This window comes from Rhinatrema bivittatum, chromosome 11 (assembly GCF_901001135.1).
Source record: "Rhinatrema bivittatum chromosome 11, aRhiBiv1.1, whole genome shotgun sequence".
NCBI lineage: Eukaryota > Metazoa > Chordata > Amphibia > Gymnophiona > Rhinatrematidae > Rhinatrema > Rhinatrema bivittatum.
This window is the reverse complement of record NC_042625.1, coordinates 51,692,872-51,713,384: the sequence shown is the minus strand read 5'-3', so window position 1 is coordinate 51,713,384 and position 20,513 is coordinate 51,692,872. Positions and strand designations below refer to the sequence as shown.

The 20,513-nt window shown below is 44.4% G+C and overlaps 1 protein-coding gene across 6 annotated transcripts in view; it reads left to right on the top strand.

Annotated features, from left to right (window-relative positions):
* The window catches only part of LOC115100948, a 152,615-nt gene that overhangs the window by 362 nt on the left and 131,740 nt on the right, over positions 1–20,513 (top strand). For 2 of the 6 annotated variants that reach the window (XM_029620064.1, XM_029620066.1), the window contains exon 2: positions 17,542–17,891. The exons of 3 other annotated variants lie outside the window; for them this stretch is intronic. The gene's annotated coding sequence lies outside the window, so the exon portion shown is untranslated. Of the gene's footprint in view, positions 1–17,541; positions 17,892–19,478; positions 19,649–20,513 lie in introns of all 6 variants that reach the window. One more of the 6 variants, XM_029620065.1, reaches the window with a different exon arrangement.

Genomic DNA, 20,513 nt, shown 5'->3' with positions numbered 1-20,513 from the left:
GTTAAAGTGAGAGAGAGTCTGCTGCCATTGAGACCCAGTGAGGAGGGGGAGGGAGAAGCTGCTGTCAGTGAGACCAAGTGAGGATAAGAAAGGAGAGGCTGCTGTCACTGAGACCCAACTGTGACAGACCCAGAGGGGAGGGGGAGACTGCTGTCACTGAGCCCCAGTGAGGGGGGGGGGGGGGGGGGGGGGGGGGAGAGAGAGAGACTGCTGAGACCTGGGGAGGAGGGGGAGGGAGACTGCTGTCACTGAGACCCTGTGAGGAGGAGGCTTGGAGGAGACTGCTACCTTCACTAGGAACTGTTGCCACACAGAGTTAGCTCGAAGGTCTATCTCACCCAGCATCCTGTCCCAGACAGCAAACAAGCAGCTGGTGCTGGGAGGAAGCATATAAGAAAGGGGACAGGTGTACAGAGATCCATCTTCTGTGATGCTTTGAGATCCACTGATCTCGAAGTTATTTTACCTTGAGATTTATCAGTCTTCCATCAATTTTTATTTAATTGCCTTAATACTCATGTTCTATTATTTGCCTCACCCTGTCCTGTCAGAGTGAGCATCACAGGTTAACCCAGCTTTGAAGAATCATTTCCTTCTCTTTCCTTTAAATCTGGTACCTGTTAGCAGGTGCCCCTTGTTCACGCTTTACTTTCTCTGCATCTTCCCTGATTTTAGGCACCTCTGTCCTATCTCCCCTCCATCATCTTCTTTTGCAAGGTGAAGGTTTTTTTTCCTCTTATGTATGTTATTCTGTATCCTTAATTCTCTTTGTTAGCCTTTGCTCTACCTTTCCTAGGTGTACTTTGTGCTTTCTGGGACATTGTGGACTTACATGGCAGGGAATGAAATTTCAAGTTACACTGTAGTAATCCAAAACACTTTTTGCTTGCCCGATTTGTGAATTCTGAAATCAGCATATGAAGGTGAGACTAGGACAGGGGTGGGCAATTCCAGTCCTCGAGGGCCACAAACCTGTCGAGGTTTTAGGATATCCTAATGAATATGCATGACATAGATTTGCATACAACTGAGGCAGAGTGCATGCAAATCTCTCATGCATATTCATTAGGGATATCCTGAAAACCAGACTGGTTTGTGGCCCTCGAGGACCGGAACTGCCCATCCCTGGACTAGGAGAAGAATAAAATCTTCCATTACATCGGACTGATCCAGAAATCAGAGTATAGGCTTGGGACTCTATTTCCTTCTACTTAGTTTGTAAATTGCTGGAAAAGCATACCTGCACCTACACAGTAATTTCTGGCACTGTTATATTAAGTACCAGAAAATGCGAGTGAATTTTCTATTCCCTACGATTCTTACTCCCCAAGCTCAGTAAGCAACATGCCAAAATTTCTGGGTATGTGGAGATCTTCTTTCCCCATCCCTTTGCTGTGTATCTCTTGTCCTACTCTTCCCTTTGCTCTCTTCTTCCGGACTCCACTTGCATGCATACTGTCTCTTTCTTCCCATCACTCTTGAATTATTAGGCACAATACTGCATGGTCCAGCACAAGCAGACTTTAGAAAAGAATCAGGAAGTACTTCTGCTCCCATGTTATATTTGTTATTAGTGTTCCGCTGATAACCTGTAGACCTGGGAAAATGGGGGAGCATCAGCAAAAGAGAAAAACTTCCCAGCCCCATTGGCTTGCTGGGATTGACTCACCAACATGAAATTGTGGCTTGTGGCAAGCTGGCACATAATGCCTTAGTGCTACCCTTAACATCCTCGCAGGTGCAAACCTGTGGACACTTGAAGGGTCCTATTAATTAAGGCTTAGGCCTGCCTACACCTGTACACTTGCCCTTACACTGGCAATCTCCTGCCCACCAACTGGGTTCCTGCTTGTCTTGGGGCAAGTACTCTGCCTGCAAACTATCCCTTATTGGTTTCTAGGGACAAGGGTCACATGGGTTTTTTAAATGCACCTACAGACCAAATACAAAAAATGCAGTCAAAAAGCAATCACAGAGACAGAGCCAACACACTAAAAAACTTATTAACAAATAGAACAGTGAATAGAAAAAAAGACATAATTTGCAAATAGCTAACGGGTAAAATAAGAAGGGTTATTAATATTAACACTATCTAACCAAGTTTCATTGTGGAAGCTCAGGTCAGGCTGTGCTCACAAGGATGTGTAGAGTTAGGATAGAGCTTTGGTACAGATCTTCCTCTCCACGCCCCTCTAGAGGTGGTACTGTACTATCAACAATTGCTTGAGGTGTTGGCTTTATGACAACATTGTACCACCTTATAGAGACTGGTAGAGCATGCATTCCAAGCCTAATGTTGGGGTATACAATAGGTTTGACCTTGCTGCCAGGAATTGCAGAGCACAGCAGGAGTTAGGTTGCCATCTGCCTGTCAGTGCAAGGATTTCAAAGGGAAAGGTGGTTTTACTCGGGAAACAAGTCTCTATGCAGAATAAGAAAGCAGGCAGAAAGATCCCCCATCTCACCACAAACACCTACATATTTTATGCCCTAATAATATTGGCAGCACTGGGGAGATTTTTTTCAATACTTTTCCAAAATGACTCTAAAAGTTCTGTGTTGAGTGGTTAAAAGATGACATGAAAGAGACTATTTTAGCCAAAAGATCTTCCTTCAAAAATTGGAAGAAGGATCCATATGAAGAAAATAGGAAAAAGCATAAACACTGGCAAGTTAAATATAAAATGTTGATAAGACAGGCTAAGAGAGAATTTGAAAAGAAGTTAGCCAAAGAGGCAAAAACTCATAATAAAAACATTTTAAAATATATCCAAAGCAGGAAACCTGTGAGGGAGTTAGTTGGACTGTTAGACAATTGAGGGGTTAAAGGGGCACTTAGAGAAGATCAGGCCATTGCGGAAAGGCTAAATTAATTCTTTGCTTCAGTGTTTACCTATGAGGATGTTGGGGAGATACCTGTTCTGGAGACAGTTTTCAAGGGTGAACCTGGAAGATGTAGTAGGCCAGATTGACAAACTGAAGAGTAGTAAATGACCTGGACCAGATGGTATACACCCCAGGGTTCTGAAAGAACTAAAAAATGAAATTTCAGAACTATTACAAGTAATTAGTAACCCATCATTAAAAGCATCTGTTGTACCTGAAGACTGGAAGGTGGCCAATGTCACCCTGATATTTAAAAAGGGCTCCAGAAGTGAGCTGGGAAATTATAGACCAGTGAGCCTGACTTTAGTGCCAGGAGAAATAGTGGAAACTGTTATAAAGAATAGAATCACAGAACATTTAGACAGACATGATTTAATGGGACACAGCTAGCATGAATTTATCCAAGGGAAATCTTGCCTCACAAATCTGCTACATTTTTTTTTTGAAAGGGTGATTAAACTTATGGATAAAGGTGAACCGGTAGATGTGGTGAATTAGGATTTTCAGAAGGTGTTTGACAAAGTTCCTCATGAGAGGCTTCTAAGAAAACTAAAAAGTCCTGGAATAGGAGGTGATGTCCTTTCGTGAATTGCAAACTGATTAAAAGACAGGAAACAGAGCAGGATTAAATGGTCTGTTTTCATAGTGGAAAAAGGTAAACAGTGGAGTACCTCAGGGGTCTGTACTTGGACGAGTACTTTTGAATATATGTATAAATGATCTGGAAATGGGTATGACGAGTGAGGTGATCAAATCAGCAGATGACAAAAATTATTCAGAATAGTTAAATCACAAGCGGATTGTGATAAATTGCAGGAGGACCTTGTGAGACTGGAAGACTGGGTGTCCAAATGGCATTTGAAATGTAATGTGGACAAGTGCAAGGTGATGCATATAGGGAAAAATAACCCTTGCTGTAGTTATACGACATTAGGTTTCATATTAGAAGCTACTACTCAGGAAAGAGATCTAGGCGTCATAGTGGATAATACATAGAAATCGTTTGGCTCAGTGTGCTGTGGCAGTCAAAAAAGCAAACAATGTTAGGAATTATTTGGAAAGGAATGGCAAATAAAATGGTGGATGTCATAATGTAGCACTTCATTGCGAGCTTGCATCTTGAATACTGTGTGCCATTCTGGTCACCACATCTCAAAAAAGATATAGTTGCACTGGAGAAAATACAGCGAAGGGTGACCAAAATGATAAAGGGCATGGAACGGCTCCACTGTGATGAAAGGCTAAAGAGGTTAGGGTTGTTCAATTTGGAGACAAGACGCTGAGGGGGGATATGATAGAGGTCTGCAAAATCATGAAAGGACTTGAACAGGTTAATGTAAATCTGTTATTTACTCTCTCAGAAAATAGAAAGACTAGGTGGCACTTCATGAAGTTAGCAAGTAGAACATTTAAAACAAATCGGAGAAAATTCTTTTTCACTCCACACACAAACTCTGGAATTCATTGCTAGAGAATGTGGTTAAGGCAGGTAGATTTTTTTAAAAAGCGCGTTCGCGTACTTTTGTTGGCGCACCAGGCTTAAACAAAAGTACACTGGATTTTATAAGATACGCGTGTATCTTATAAAATCCTGGATCGGCGCTCGCAAGGCTGCCAATTTTGGGCAGCCGGCGCGCGCCGAGCCGTGCAGCCTGCCTCCGTTCCCTCCGAGGCCGCTCTGAAATCGGAGCGGCCTCGGAGGGAACTTTCTTTCGCCCTCCCCTCACCTTCCCCTCCCTAACCCACCCCCCCGGCCCTATCTAAACCCCCCCCCTACCTTTATCCATGGTTTTACGCCTCCTGGAGGGAGACTTAAATCCACGCACGCCAGCGGGCTGCTGGCGTGCCGAGACCCGACCCGGGGCGGTTCTGGAGGGTGCGGCCACGCCCCCGGAACGCCCTGGGCCGAAACCACGCCCCCGGGCCCGCCCCCAAAATGCTGCGTCGTTCGGACACGCCCCCTTCCGAAAACCCCGGGACCTACGCGCGTCCCGGGGCTCTGCGCGCGCCTGCGGCCTATGGAAAATAGGCGCGCCGGTGCGCAAGGCCCTGCTCGCGTAAATCCGGGAGGATTTACGCGAGCAAGGCTTTTAAAATCCGCCCGTTAGTGTAGCTGGGTTTAAAAAGGATTTGGATAAGTTTCTGGAGGAGAAGTCCATAAACTGCTATTAATCAATAGGGAATAGGCACTGAGGGTAAATTTTCAAAAGGAGTTACGCACGTAAATGTAACTATTATTGTAAACATTTTCAAAAGCCATTTACTCAGGTAAAGTGAATTAAATCTGTTTTACTCAAGTAAATGCTTTTTAAAACAGGCCCACTGCTTGTTACCAGCATTAGTAGCTTGGGATCTATTTAATGTTTGGATACTAGCCAGGTACTTGTGACTTGGATTGACCACTGTTGGAAACAGGATGCTTGATGGACCCTTGGTCTGTCCCAGTATGGCATGTCTTCTGTTCTTATGTAAAGCCTATTCTTATGAAGGAGAAGTTTGGATTGCTTTTCCCCATGTGCATTACTTTGTATTATTTTGTGTTGCAACTCGGTCTACCACTTTTCTCCAATTTTGTGAGATCCTTTATGGCTCTTCCCCTTTTATTTCTTGTTTCACCATAGAGTAACTCACAGAACTAATAAGAGGTCTTATATTAGAAGGGCCTTGCCCTTGCTGGATTGAAAAACTTGTTTGTAGTATGAGGGCTTGGATATGACAGGAAGGGTTGCAGAGGAATTCTTCTGTCTGAGACAGCCTAGTTTTATTATAGCAAGATCATGTCAGATTAATTTGATTTCTTTGGGTGACCAGAAAATTAGAGTGGGGATGGGCCCTGGGTGTGGTTTGGATTCCAGCAAAGCCTTTGATACTATCCCACAGAGGAGGCTCATAAATAAACTGAATAGTTTAGAACCTGTGCTGATGAACTGAATTAGAAACTGGTTGAGGGATAAATAGACTGGAGTTCATGCTGAAGAAAGGAAGGAACCTTGTGGATTGGTGCTGGGGCCGGTTCTGTTCCATATCACGAAGGGAGTCAGAGAAAAAATGTGTCTTTTTGTCAGTGATACTAAGAGTGACTCACGAGAGGGTGTAGATGAATTAAGAATTGCTCAAAAGCTTGGGAAGCAGTTAAGTTTCAGTACCAGAAAATGCTGAGTTATTCATTTTGGGTGCAGAAATCCAAGGGAGCAGTATCTGATGGGAGATGAGATGCTGATGCCACAAAATATGAAATAATTTTTGAACTGATTGAATCTGAGGATTTCAAGGTAGCAAAACAATGGGACAAGGTAAGGGCCACAGCTAGAAGGATGCTAGGGTGCAGATAGAGAGGCATAGCAGAAGCAAAGAAATGAATATGCCTCTCAGCCACGTCCTTCCAAAGGCTGTACCTCTGGAAGGATGTGGCATAAAGGCAGGCCAGAGAAAGGCTACCAAAATGGTGGGGGGATCTGCACCAAAAACAAACTTAAGGAGCTAATTTGTACAATCTATAGGAGAGGAGTGATGGAGAGATTCAACTACCTAAAAAGTACCTAATGCACAGATGATGTCTTTTTTCAGTGGAAGGGGGAAGTCTACAATATAAGGTGAATTTGTACATCCTACAGGAGAGGAGTGATGGAGAGATGCAGATACCTGATAATGCACAGGATGATGTCTTTTTTTCAATAGAAGGGGGAATCTACAATATAAGGTGAATTTTAAAAGCCTGTCACGCGCATCAATCGGAGGATGAGCGAATAAGTTGGGCTCATGTGCACCAATACTATTTTAAAGATATGTGTAAATGCCATGGCAAGTACATCTCAAAAATTTTCAAAAAGGGCAGGGAATGGATGTGGTCTGGGCGGGGCCTGGCCAAGAGATGTGCACGGTGAGATCCCCTGCTGCATAACTTTACTTTCTTAGTGTTCAGACAGGTGAATCCAGAACCAGTGGGTTATGCACCTCTACCAGCAGATGGAGATGGAGCAAGCTGACGTCACAATACATATACATACCCCTGCAATGACAGCAGCCCGCCAGTATTCTCCGTCTCCAGCAGAGGGTGGACGTGCATCTCCCTGCTTGGGGATTGCTTAAAAAAATAATTTTTCAAAGAACAGAAGAATTATTCACCCCACTCTCCTGTGGTGATATCTTATGGTCCCTCCCTTAGCTGAGAATTCCTGAGGTGATTTTTTTGGATCCTTCCCTCAGATGAGTGCCTTGGTCCAGTAGCTGGTTTTTCAGCCAGCGTGGATTTAGCTGTAAAAAAAACAAACAAAAAAAACTGAAAGGCAAGTGGGCACAGGAGGCAGAGCGCGAAGGTAATGGTCCTTACCCTCGCCCCCCACAGCCGGAGACTGATTTTGTTCTCAGCCGATCCGATGGTATTTCTTACCTCTGGAGGAGCTTAGGGAACATGGGCAGGTTGAGCAGCCTTTTTGGCTAGGCCCCGCTCTTAAGGCTTGTCTTGTTCACCGCATGGTAGGCTGTGGCGGCATTTTCACAACTTTTTCGGCACGCAAGACTGCCGTCTTCAGTTACATAGGTCTGTGTTTGTGCATTTGGCTGTGAGCTCAGCTGTGCACTCAGGTTGTGTGCACTATCTGAGCATACTGGTTGGAGCTCAGTTTGTGCGCTTATCAAGACACACTGTTGAATGCCTAAATTTTGGGTGCCTAGTTTTTTCAGCATGAAAAAAAAAAAGACAGCTTAGCACACTATTGACAGAATGGGACCCATTACAAAGAAGCTTAAGCGCCTTGCCCTATGTGTTGCTTGTCATATTCGGACACCCCAACCTGGTGTTCCCTCTAATTTGTGTCAGTGCTGTTTGGAGACTCAGTGGAGAATTGCCTCTGTCTGATTTTACTAATCCCGGTTCTTCCCAGCCTGGTGCGTGAAGGGAAAAAAAGCTGCCAGAGGTGGCGCCTGAATTTGGAACTCCCCTAATTGGTTTGTCAGTGGGGGAGGTAGCTCAGAGGGTGCAGGCCCAATGCCCCCTGGTTTTGGCATGGATTCCTCTACCTTTTCTTGGGTAGAATGTTTTCAAGGACTGCAGTCCTTTCTTCAGGTACAGTCCCCAGCCTCAGCTAATCTTGACATAGAAACATAGAAATGACGGCAGAAGAAGACCAAACGGCCCATCCAGTCTGCCCAGCAAGCTTTCACACTTGTTTTTTTTTTCTCATACTTATCTGTTACTCTTGGCCCTTAGTAACCTTTTGGTTCTATTTCCCTTCCACCCCCGCCATTAATGTAGAGAGCAGTGCTGGAACTGCATCTAAGTGAAATATCTAGCTTAATTAGTTAGGGGTAGTAACCGCCGCAATAAGCAAGCTATACCCATGCTTATTTGTTTACCCAGCCTGTGCAATTCAGTCCTTGTTGGTTGTCTGAATATAAATCCACTTTTCTTCATCCCCCCTGCAATTGAAGCAGTGAACTGCGCTGCATATGTATTTCAAGTGAAGTATCAGGCTTAATTGATTCGGGATAGTAACCGCCGTAAAAATCAAGCTACACCCATGCTTATTTGTTTACCCAGACTATGTAATTCAGTCCTTGTTGGTTGTTGTCTGAATATAAATCATCTACAATATAAATCTACAAGTCATATATTAACAACTATAGTACATATATTATGTACTATAGTTGTTATCTTAACAAAGTTTTATGTTTGCTGTATCCTGCCTGCTAGTACTTTCACTTGGTCCCTTAGACCGTTCCGCATTCTCACCCCGTTCCTTACGATTTCCCTGTTAATTGTAACTTTATCCTTCCTTTCTCCCTACTAGTTGTTTGGACTCCCCAGTTGTATGTGAACCGATGTGATATTCATTTGAATGTCGGTATATAAAAGTTATAAATAAATAAATAAGTCAGAATCGCAGGCTGCAGATTCCCGCAAGCCTGGTATCATGGGTAAGCGTCAGAGTAAGCCTAGATCTGTTGCGGGCCTCCCTGACAGGGACCCAGATAACATGGTTGTTGAAGCCGAACCTTCCTCCCTGGAAGATGGGGAAATTCTTCCGGGTTTGGAGCCATTTAGAACTATGTTGCATTTCTTTATAGAGATGAGCTACCAGCTCTGATTTCCCAGACATTGAAGGTGCTGGGAATTCCGGGGGCTGAATCTGCCTAAGCCAAAGAAAGATCCCATTTTGATTTCTTTGCGTAAAGCCTCTTGTTTCTTCCCTATTATGGAGGCCATTCAAGAATTGATTGATCTTGAATGGGGTGCCCTGGAAGCTAATTTTAAAGGGTAGGAGAGTCTCGGAAGGATTGTACCTCCTGGATCCAGTTGCGAGAGAGAAATTGCATTTTCCGAAGGTGGATGCGCTTATGTGTACTGTTACCAAGTTGACGACTATCCCCGTAGAAGGGGGAGCAACCTTGAAGGATGCACAGGATTGAGGCTATCCTTAAGCAGGCTTTTGAAGTAATGGCAATGAATTTGCAGATAGCTTCCTGTTGTTCCCTTGTGGCTTGCTCTTATTTATTGCTTTCTTAGGAGATCAATGAATGTGGTGTGAATTCAAGGGCAGTGATGGAACCAGCAGCTGCCTTTTTTGCAGATACAGGCTGCGATTTTATTAGTGTTCGTGGTAGTTGTGGGTGGATCCTTGGGCCGGTGGCAGATGACCACGCCCCCGGGGGAAGATCCCGAGAGGGACCACCAGTTAGGCTCAGAGTATGGAGACACACACACTAGTTCTTTTATTAAACAGTATATGGAGCCACCAGAGGTGGCAGTAGTGAGCTGGAAGTGCCCGGCTGGGCTGTAGTCCCTCAGATACTGGAACAGCGATCCTGGATAACTGAGCTGTAGAGAAACTGAATATAGTGAGTAGGCAGAGTATGCAGAGTTCAGGAACAGAACCTTGATGGTAACACTCACACAATAGTCTCTTAGAAGCAGCCCAGGAGCTGGAATGAAGTAGGCCCTCGAGGAGCGACTACCTGGTTCCAAGGAATGCTCTGAGAAGAGAGATGGTAACTCACTGGTGTTGTAGGCAGCGATGACTTCCTGGCAGAAGTGGTATTCAGTAGCAAGTCAGGGAACGTGGGCCCTCGAGGAGCAAGTACCGGTTCCAGACTGCGATCTGAAAAGCAAAAGAGAAAGCGAGGCCCCTGAGGAATGGGTACCCCTGGTAAGTCCAAGGAGGCAGAGTAGCAAGGTATGCGGAGAGCGAATCCCATCCGCCGATACCTGGAGGAAAGCCCTTGCCAACTCAAATCGTTAGCGATTTCAGAGACCTTAAATATCCAGTGAGGATGATGTCACCTCAGGGGGATGCCCCTGAGGTTCGCGCCACTTTTGGTAGTTGAGTTGGGGCTGTGTCGCGTGCGTGCCCTTAGGCTGCTGGGAATCATGGTGGAGTACAGCGTCAAGCTGGTCCGGGGACGTCAGAGGAGAATGGCATGATGATGCTGCGGCAGTCAAACTTCCAACAGGCAAAGAGGGAGTCGCCAAAGAGGTAAGGTGGGCGTAGTGGAGACGTCGGGCAGCGACGGTCGCAACAGATTTGGTCTGCACTTCGGCCAGAGGGGTGGCTTCGGTAATAGCGGCTAGGCGTCAGCTATTGCTGAGAAATTGGTCAGCCATTACAACAAAGTCTAACTTTACGAAATTGCCCTTTAAAGGCTTGGTCTTGTTTGGGAGTGAGCTGGAGAAAATGGCCAATAAGTGGGGTGAGTCCCAGGTTCCTCGATTACCAGAGGATAAGAAACAGGTGCCGCACACCTTCAGCACAAGAGGTCGTACTAGGGAGTTCAGACATTTTTGATCCTACAGAGGAGCGGCTTTTCAGAAGACTTGACCTTAGGGTAGATCTCAGTCCTTGCGTCCCAGTCAGCCCAAATGGGGTACAGGATTGGGAAGTGGAGCACCCCGAGCCTGTCAATGAAGGTGTGCTGACCCACCCCTGGGAACAGGAGATAGGAGGTTGTCGCTCTTTTTTTTTTTTTTTTTTTTTTTTTATCGGAGATGGGTCGAGATCATGTCAGACCAGTAGGTTCTGGAGGTGATAAGAGACGGCTATGTGCTGAAGTTTTGCAATGTTCCTCAGGATGTGCTCATGGGGTCTCCCTGCAATTCTCCACAGAAGAGACAGGCAATGGAGTATTCGATGTCAAGACTCCTCATCCTGCAGGCTGTAGTTCGTGTCCACATCTCAAGAAAATATGGGCTGATATTCCATTTATTTCATTTTGCCCAAGAAGGAGGGCTCTTTTCGTCGCATTCTGGATCTCAAAGGGGTCAACTGTCATTTGCGTGTGACTCGTTTTCATATGGAAATCTTGTGCTCAGTGATAATGGCAGTACAGTCAAGAGAGTTCCTGATGTCTCTGGATTTGTCTGAGGTGTACCTGCTAGAGCATCAACAATTTCTGTGTTTCGCGGATTTGGGGCGTCATCAGTTTCAAGCACTACCTTTTGGTTTGACCACTGCGCCCAGAATGTTTTCCAAGGTTATGGTGGTGGCAGCGGCAGAGTTGAGAAAGGATGGGATCTTGGTACACCTGTACTTGGACGATTGGCTGATTCAAGTCAAGAGTCTGGAAGAGAGCCTCTGGGTTTTGCACAAGATGATCTCCTTGTTGCTGGAGCTAGGTTGGGTTGTGAACCTTGCTAAGAGCAATACACAGCCATCATAGTTGCTAGAATATCTCAGTGTTCACTTTGACATGAACCAGGGCAGGGTTTTCCTCTGGAGAACTGTATTCAGAAGCTGATGGCACAGGTGCATCTATTGACGAACACAATATGCCTAGCAGTGTGGTCCTACCTATAGGTGCTTGGATTGATGGCAGCAACTCTGGAGGTGGTGCCGTGGGTGAGGGCGCATATGCATCCTCTTCAGTGGACTCTGCTGTCTCATTGGACCCCACACTTTCAAGACTATTTGATTCACCTCCACTTGCCAATGGAGGTCTACACTAAACTGCAGTGGTGGTTAGAAGTGGATCATCTAAGAAAGTGGGTTTCCCTAAGATCACCGGACTGGCTAGTACTCACGACAGATGCAAGCCTCCTGGGTTGGGGAGCTCACTGTCAGGAGCTGACAGCGCAAGGAGGATGGAGTGCAGAAGACTCTGTGGAACATCAATTGACTGGAAGCCCATGCGGTCTGGTTGGCATGTTTGCGGTTCAGCGACAGATTACAGGGTCGAGCAGTCTGGATAATGTCGGACAATGCAAAAACAGTGGCTTACATCATTCGGCAGGGAGGAACCAAGAGCCAGCAAGAGTCGCAGGAAATAGCCCAACTTATGGAATGGGTGGAAGTTCATCTTCAGGAGATCTCGGCCTTGCACATTGCAGGAAAAGATAATGTACGAGCAGACTTTCTCAGCAGACAGAGTCTAGATCCAGGACAGTGGGAATTGTCAAACCAGGCATTTTGGCTAATAGTGGATTACTGGGGAATTCTGTTTATGGACCTACTGGCGACTGCTTGCAATGTGAAAGTTTCTCACATCTTCAGTTGCAAGAGATCCAAAGTCTTTGGGCATTGATGCCCTCGTGCTGGAGTGGCCAGAGGACAAGTTGCTATATGCCGTTCCCCGTGGCCCATGTTGGGCAGAATGATTCAGAAGATCGAGAGTCACAGGGGGATGGTGCTTTTGGTGGCACCAGATTGGCCCAGAAGACCATGGTATGCAAATTTGCAAAGGTTCTTGGTGGACTTTCCCCTCCGGTTTCTGGCGCACAGGGATCTACTACGGCAGGCGCCTGTTCTTCACGAAGGTTGACTCGATATTGTCTTACAGTATGGCCTTTGAGAAGGCTCAGTTGCTGAAGTGTGGATATTCTACTGCAGTGATTGCCACCTTACTATGAGTGAGCAAGTTCTCCACTAGAGATGTGAATCGGAACCGGAATCGGTTCAGATTCCGGTTCCGATTCACATGTGGTTTTTTTTTCATTGGGCCCGATCGCGGTTTTGTTTATCGGCTGCGCCCGAGCCAATAAACAAAAAACCCACCCTGACCCTTTAAAACTAATACCTTAGCTTCCCCCACCCTCCCGACCCCCCCCAAAAAACTTTTTACAGGTACCTGGTGGTCCAGTAGGGGTCCTTGGAGCGATCTCCCACTCCTGGGCCGTCGGCTGCCACTAATCAAAATGGCGCCGATGGCCCTTTGCCCTTACCATGTGACAGGGTATCCGTGCCATTGGTCGGACCCTGTCACATGGTAGGAGCACTGGATGGCCCGTGCCATCTTGTGCTCCTACCATGTGACAGGGGCTGACCAATGGCACCGGTAGCCCCTGTGACATAGGAATGTCCTCCTGGAGTAGGTGGTAAAGGCTAAAACAGTAACAGTCTGTGAGACTGTTACTGTTAAACACAGAGAATCCTTAGTGGTGACAAGTTTGATAGCAGAAGCTAAGTTTTATTGTATAATGCAAGCTATAAATAATTTAAATAAATACAACTAAGGTCACAAGTTTAAAATTTCCTATTGAAACAAATCAATAACTAGTGTTGGGCTTGCTAGAATGAATGGCCTAGTGGGTGATACGAAACAGAAGTCCTATTAGAAACAGGCAGCCATGCAGCTGGATCTGTCTGGCAGGCCGAAAAGGTAGCAATAACTAGAAGACTTAGCAGACATGCAGGGTTTATTATTCCTGGGGTCTGTCTGGCAGACTGTGATGACAGAATTAATTCATAGCTGGGTCTGCCTGGCAGACTGCAATGATATAATTAATTAGCAACTGGGTCTGTCTGGCAGACTGTGATGACAGAATTAATTAGCAGCTGTTTCTGGCAGACTGCAATGAAAGAATTAATTAGTAGCAGAGTCTGCTGGCAGTCTGAAAGGACAGTAGTAACTAGAAGGATTAGCAGACATGCAAGTTTTATTATAGCTAGATCTGGCAGACTACGATGAGAATTAATTCACAGTTGGGTCTGTCTGGGAGCTTAAAAAACAGTGATAACTAGAAAGCTTAGCAGACATGTAAGTTTTTTATTATAGCTGAATCTGGCAGATTATGAAGACAAATTAGCAGCTGGGTCTGTTTGTCAAAATGCGATGACAGAATTAATTAGTTGGTTCTGATGGCAGAATGCGATGACAGAATTAGCAGCTGGTTCTGTTTGGCAGAATTAGCAGCTGGCTCTGTCTGGCAGACTGCGATGACAGAATTAATTCACAGCTGGATCTGTCTGGCAGACTGATAGAATTAATTAGCTGGGTCTGGCAGGCTGAAAGGACATTAATAACTAGAAGGCTTAGCAGACATGCAGGGTTTATTATAGATGGATCTGTCTGGCAAACTGGATAAGAGAATGCACAGCTGGGTCTGCTGGCAGACTGCAATGATAGAATTAATTAGCAGCTGGGACCGTCTGGCAGACTGCAGTAATCAATTTAATTAGTAGCTGGGACTGTCTGGCAGACTGTGATTAAATTAATTAGCAGCTGGGTCTGTATGGCAGGCTGAAAGGACAGTAATAACTAGAAGGCTTAGCAGACATGCAGAATTTATTATCGCTGGTTCAGTCTGGCAGACTACAATGACAGAATTAATTAGCAGCTGGGTCTGTCTGGCAGGCTGAAAGGACAATTAATTAGCAGCTTGGTTTGTGTGGCAAACTGTGATGACAGAATTAATTAGCAGCTGGGTCTGTATGGCAGGCTGAAAAGGCAGTAATAGCTAGAAGGTTTAGCAGACATACAGGGTTTATTATAGATGGGTCTTTCTGGCAGACTGCAATGACAACATTAATTCACAGCTGAGTCCGACAGACTGCTATGACAGAATTAATGCACAGCTGGGTCTGTCCTGTAGACTGCGATGATAAAATTAATTAGCAGCTGGGACTGTCTGGCAGACTGTGATGCCCAAATTTATTTGCAACAGGGTCTGGCAGATTGAGAAGACAGAATTAATAAGCAGCTGGGTCCGTATGGGAGACTATGACAGAATTAATTAGCAACTAGGTCTGTCTGGTACACTGTGATGAGCTAATTAATTAGCAGCTGGGTCTGTCTGGCAGACTGAAAGGACTGTAATAGCTAGAAGGCTTAGCAGACATACAGGGTTTATTATAGATGGAACTGTCTGGCAGAATGCAATGACAAAATTAATTCACAGCTGAGCCTGGCAGACTGCGATGACAGAAGTAATGCACAGCTGGGTCTGTCTTGCAGACTGCGATGACAGAATTAATTAGCAGCTGGGTCTGTCTGGCAGGCTGAAAGGACAGTAATAACTAGAAGGCTTAGCAGGCATGTAAGATTTATTATAGATGGTACTGTCTGGCAGACTGTGATGACAGAATTAATACACAGTTTGATCTGTCTGCCAGACTGCAATGATAGAATTAATTAGCAGCTGGGTCTGTCTAGCAGATTTCAATGAAAGAATTAATTAGCTACTGGGTCTCACAGGCTGAAAGGAGAGTAATAACTAGAAGGCTTAGCAGACATGCAGATGTTATTATGGCTGGGTCTGTCTGGCACGCTGTGATTATAGAAAATTAACAGCTGGGTCTATTTGGCAGACTGTGATGACAGAATTAATTAGCTGCTGGGTCTGTCTTGCAGGCTGAAAGGACAGTAATAACTAGAAGGCTTAGCAGACATAAAGGCTTTATTATAGATGGATCTTACTGGGAGTCTGCATTGATAAAATTAATTCACAGCTGAGTCTGGCAGACAGCGATGACATAATTTATTTGCAGCTGGGTCTGTCTGGCAGGCTGAAAGGACAATAATAACTAGAAGGCTTTGCTGACATGCAGGGTTTATTATAGCTGGGTCTGTCTGGTAGACTGTGATAGAATTAATTAGCAGCTGGCTCTGGCTGGCAGAGTACTAGTACAGTAATAATTAGAAGTCCTAATGGAAACAATCTCATGTAACCATGGAGGCCAGATAATTGGGCAATAGCCTTGATAGCATTTATGCTGTTTAGATTATTAGAAAGCTTTGTCGATAGAACTGGGAAGGGAGGGGTGCTGGGTGTAAGCTAAATGGGGATTCTTGTAAGGTCATCTGCCAAATATGGTAAACTACAAATAAGGAAAATGGCAAAGCTGTCTTGGATAAGAAGAGAGACCCTATGGCTGTCAGGTGAGATCAGGGCCATCCCGGGGGGAGGAGGTGAATGGGGTGACCACATTGGGTCCTGCACCACCATGTTAGCCTCATTCCCAAAGCTATTATTTCTGTCAGAGTTTCTGGGCCCCACTATGGTTAATTCTCCCCAGGCCCTACACTCTTCTTCGGTCAGCCCTGGCTGAGATGTTTCCCTGCAGTGTGGAGAAGAATAACTGGGCAGATGTACCAGATGGGCCAGTTTGTTTTTTTCTGCTATCTTCTACTGCATTACTACCAGGTGAAAGTATCCATAGCTGAGTAATCCAATTTAGATAAATGACTTTTGAGCTAATTTTTATTGAATGGGGCTCTGTCCCACATTTCTGACATCACAGTTCTGCTGATACTATCACAAAAAGGTAGCTCCCCAGCTGCAGTAGAGCTCTCTATTCGGGGTAAGACAACTTAAAGAAATATTGACTATGATAGTAGATAAGGACTCGAGACCAATAAAGTCTGCCCAATTTACCTTCTGATGCAAATCCATAACTTCCATTTGATTTCTCGCTTTTCCCTTTGCTTTCCAGCTAGGGGTTGCTGGTTAGCCCTTGAATTCTATATCCACCACCTCCCCTGCGAGATTACTCCATGCATTCATTGTCCTTTCTTTACAGAAATATTTTCTGATGTCGCCTACCCCTGAGTCTATTCCTGGGAGTCTCATACTGTGATCTTGAGCATTATTTCCTCCTGAAAACAGTTTGCTTCTTTTGCATTTATAGGTCCTCTCACATCTTTCTTCTTTAGGCTGTATATACTAAGTCTCATCTTAATAGCTTTGCTGTAGGCCCTGCACCCTAGCTATATATTTTTGGAGTTATGGTCTCCAGCACTTAACAAAATATTCTAGATGAGGTCTCACCAACAAGACTGTCATCTCCTTTTTGTTTCCTATGGGTTATGCCTCATCTCTCTAAGCAGCCAGTCACCATCTTATTACACTTTTTCACTGCTTTGAGATTATGAGATACCTTCACGCCAAGGTTTGTCTCTTTGATTAGTGCACAGCATTTTCTCACCCCTTTCCCCCCCTATATTATGTACTGTTCTCTCAGATTTCAGAAACCCACTCTCAATCCATTTGTCTAAAGCTTATTGAGTCAGGGGATTGAAAGAGGGATATTTTCACATGAGGAGACAAGCCACTGTGTTGAATAGCAAGGGTGATGTAACCCTTTATGCTGTATTCAGCACTAGTTCTCCTTATAGCTAGGGTTAAGGAAACACAATAGTAGCATATTTCATTACAAAGAGAAGGTGGTCTTACCCTAATCGAAGGCTTACATTTTTTTTTTTTTTTTTAGATTGGCAATATGATGGAGAAGCTGATTTTATAACTGCATCTATAGCTGTAGTATTCAAACTACTATTTAGAATCCTGTCATTCTCCCGCCATACTATCAAATTAGAAAAATTATATTTTTACTTCTCTAGTGTATTCAGGGTTTTGTACAGATGATATGACTGTTTTTGGAGTGTCAAGTGATATGTTTTTCATCATGTTTTCTGTTCCTTGTCTTTTTTTTTTCTGACCTTTCATAGTATTGTCCAGAATCATGTTTGAGAGGCTTCTCAAATGATCCTTAGATTTCATCATTTCTTCATCTCTTACTGTGCTGGTCACCAGGAATGTTCAGTACTGGTCTTCCACCACTGGGAAACCTCCCACACTGGTCCCGCATTGGAAGATTGGACAAAGTTCATTACCTAAACGCTTCTCACCAGGACAGGGTGTTACAGCCCCTTCCGCCGCCCTTAGCTTCTCAGGATGTAGAATCAAACAAACAAGTAGTGACGCTAGAGAAGAGGTTCAAATTTCTGCAGCAACAGCATTCAGACCTTTTGGGGAAAACTCCACGAAGAAATTGACCATCTTAAAAGGGAGAACAAAGGTAAGTTATCCTAAAGCTAGATCCTTCCCAGAGTGTTTAATGAAAGGAGTGAGATGTGTGTGTATCTGTTACTTAATCAGAAAGATTTGAGAAAAAGGGCAGTACTTAATGCCTTTTGATGGTTAACACTGATGCTTTCCATTATAGTAACAGGGAAAGTTTATTAGTGCCAAAAGTCCATTGAGAATCCAGGGAAGCATACTTCCTATCCCTTGAAAGCACACATCCCCCCCCCCCCCCCCCCCCCCCCCCCCACACACACAGTCATGAGGTTACTGAACTTCAGGTGACATGAAATGAAATAGATTTTTCCTGCTATATTGCTGGAGCAGTTGCAGGAAGTGGGTGCTTCTAATGATCCAGTGACTTGTATCGGTACTAACTAGTCAGTGATACTGCACCTTTAAACTGATGTGAGACATTATTGCAGGGCTTCCCAAACTTTTATCCAATGTGACCTCATTGTAGTGCTTGAAAATTCACTTGACTCAACAACCAAAACAAATTAGCAGTGGGGGGTGGTCCCCTCCAACAATAACTTCACTCTCAGCCTCCTTGCACTCCAGCTGATCCCCTTTTTCAACCTCCACCCTCTTCAGCCAATACTTTCTCTCAACCTTCACCCCCTCTAGCAGATCCCTTTCTTAACCTCCTCCATTCCAGCTTATCCCCCTTGTACATTCCCCCAGCTTCTCTTCCCCAGCTGATCCTTTCTCATCCTGAGTCCTTCTTGTAATCTTCAACTGATCTGTATTCCCTCCTCTCACCCAAACCCATTTCCTCTTCACTCTCATCCCTTCTCTCACATCCTCCCAACAGATTCCCTGTCACTCCCCAGATCCTGTCTTGCAGCCCCCAGTTAACTTTTATCATCTCCCCTAATACTGAATCAACCCACCTTCTCTGAATCCTCAGATGTTCAATAAGTGAAAGTACTCTTCATAGAAAAGCCAGATTGTCTTGCACGAGACTCCACGCTTTCAGCTGTTTTGCATCAAGAATTTGAAACAAAATCTCACTAACCCTGTGCTTGGATCCATGCTACCTTAAGTTCAGGAAAAAAGCTAAGGCATGACTTTTCAGCTAGGCCTTCGCCTAAGATTCACAGCTTTGGCCCAACTTCCTGAACTCCACCAAGGAACTATATTATACACAACTGGGTCTTGAAACTATTCACAAATGGGTTTTCTTATGATAGATCCAAATGTTATATTAATTACAAATTCCAAATCACTTGTAAGCTATTGTAATGAGTCTGTTCATTTAAATTTATTGTAATCCACTTAAGACCAACTTTGGGAAAAGGCAAAATATAAAATATTCATTTAATAAAACCGGATTGATTCTTATTTATTTATTTATTTATTTAAACCGCTTTTTTTTTTTTTTTTTTTATACCGACATTAAAATACACATCATATTGGTTTACATTGTACATGTCTTATCATGGACATCCTGTTCTTTCAGTACCAAAAGAATCATCGGCTTTAGAATTTTACCCAGAGAGGCTAAATGAGATGCAGGCAGATCATTTTCTATCAATAGTTTTTCAAGGGTTGATTTTTTTTTTTTTTTTCTTTAACAAAGGGCAGATAAGTCTCCCGTTTGTCAGGGCAAACACCAGCCTGTAAAGAGGAATTAACAAGAAGCTGTAGCAGGGGCACCAGTATTTCAGAGCATTGCAGGACAAGGATGTAAACAACAATTAGTGCCGTTAAGTACCAATAACAAGAGAGACAACATCAAAAGAGTCTGAGGTAAGACTTGAGTAAATAGTATCCAAATACCCAATCAGAGGCAGGAAAGAATCACACCCCTTAAATGCATTATTTCTAAAACATGGAGCAAAAGCATCCCAGCATGAGTGATCAGAAGCCACAATATGGGCATCTTGTACCACAGAACCACTTGCACCCTCTCTTCACAGGGAGTAAACCATACACACCTAAAAAACCAACCAGACCACTTGTTGGAATCAGTAAAGCTGCAGCTTTATTACACCAAATCATTTATACCACACCATATATATAGATGCATAGACACACAATATCAAAACCTGAAACCCACTGCCCTGCTGAACATCTGCCATGCCCACAGTAAGATGTCCACCCCCAGGCTACCAGCCTGTAGGCATCCAGCAGTATCACAACTGCTTCTGTGTAAGGGGACCACCACATTCCAAGCAAGGCACCCACACAGGTGTGACTGAACCCAACTACACCTCCTTCAACCTGATAAAAGATTTATCAGCCCTCCCAGCAGATCCATCAAAGTAAACCCAGTACAAAAATCCACTTGGGTAAGCCACCCACATAAATCCAGCTGGACAAGCACCAACACCAGAGGGAGGGTGGGAGGGAACCTGAAACAATAAGAAGGAAATACAGCGAGGAAACTGAAAAGTCCCATGCATCTGGAACCCTTGAATTTATACCCATTTGTGCCAATTCAAACCCACAATTCCCATTAGAGCAGTCAAATGCTGCAAACTTTAATTTGAACACTGCACTGGGAAGCAGGGACTCCAATTACATGTCTCCTTGCTCGGAACACACTGAATAAGGCTGCCCATGCATTAGCCTTCCTCAATGAGCCAGGAAGCACACACTGAATCAAACAACA